Genomic DNA, 627 nt, shown 5'->3' with positions numbered 1-627 from the left:
GCCCCTGCTGCAGTGGGTTGCCACGGGCTACCGTGTGTAGCCAGCAGCCAGCATGAGCAGCCGTCCAAAAGCCTGCAACTGATCTGCCTCTCCCAGGAAGAGCACAATGAGGTGCCAACTTGGGCCAGTGAATCAACGTCCTCCACGACTAGACTGAAGAACAAAACGACAGCAACTTGTCTGTTCCCCTTCCCCCAATTCCCCAATAAAAATCTTAAAAAAAAAATTAGTTTCAGCTGTACATCACAGTGCAATAGTTAGACTTTTTACCCCTCTAAATGACAATCCCCCTCCCCAATCTGTCACCCCACTTCCCCCCCATATGATACATATCTATTACAATTCCCCTGACTCCACTCCCACACTATACTCCACGTCCCTTGATGATATATATTCACTTATAATTGACCTTCACTATTATACAACATCAGCTTCAGGTGTACAGTGCAGTGATCGAGCTAGACTTACTTTTTGAAGTGATGAAAATGTTCTAAAGTTAGGTAGTGGTGAAGGTTACACAACTCTGTGAACTTGCTAAAAACCACTGAATTGTATACTTTAAATGAATGGGTTTTATGGTATATAACTTATACCTCAAAAAAGCTGTAAAATGGGCCGGCCGAGTGG

The sequence above is a fragment of the Hipposideros armiger genome, unplaced genomic scaffold, assembly GCF_001890085.2.
Source record: "Hipposideros armiger isolate ML-2016 unplaced genomic scaffold, ASM189008v1 scaffold_548, whole genome shotgun sequence".
NCBI classification, from domain to species: domain Eukaryota; kingdom Metazoa; phylum Chordata; class Mammalia; order Chiroptera; family Hipposideridae; genus Hipposideros; species Hipposideros armiger.
Note: the sequence above shows the minus strand (reverse complement) of the source record.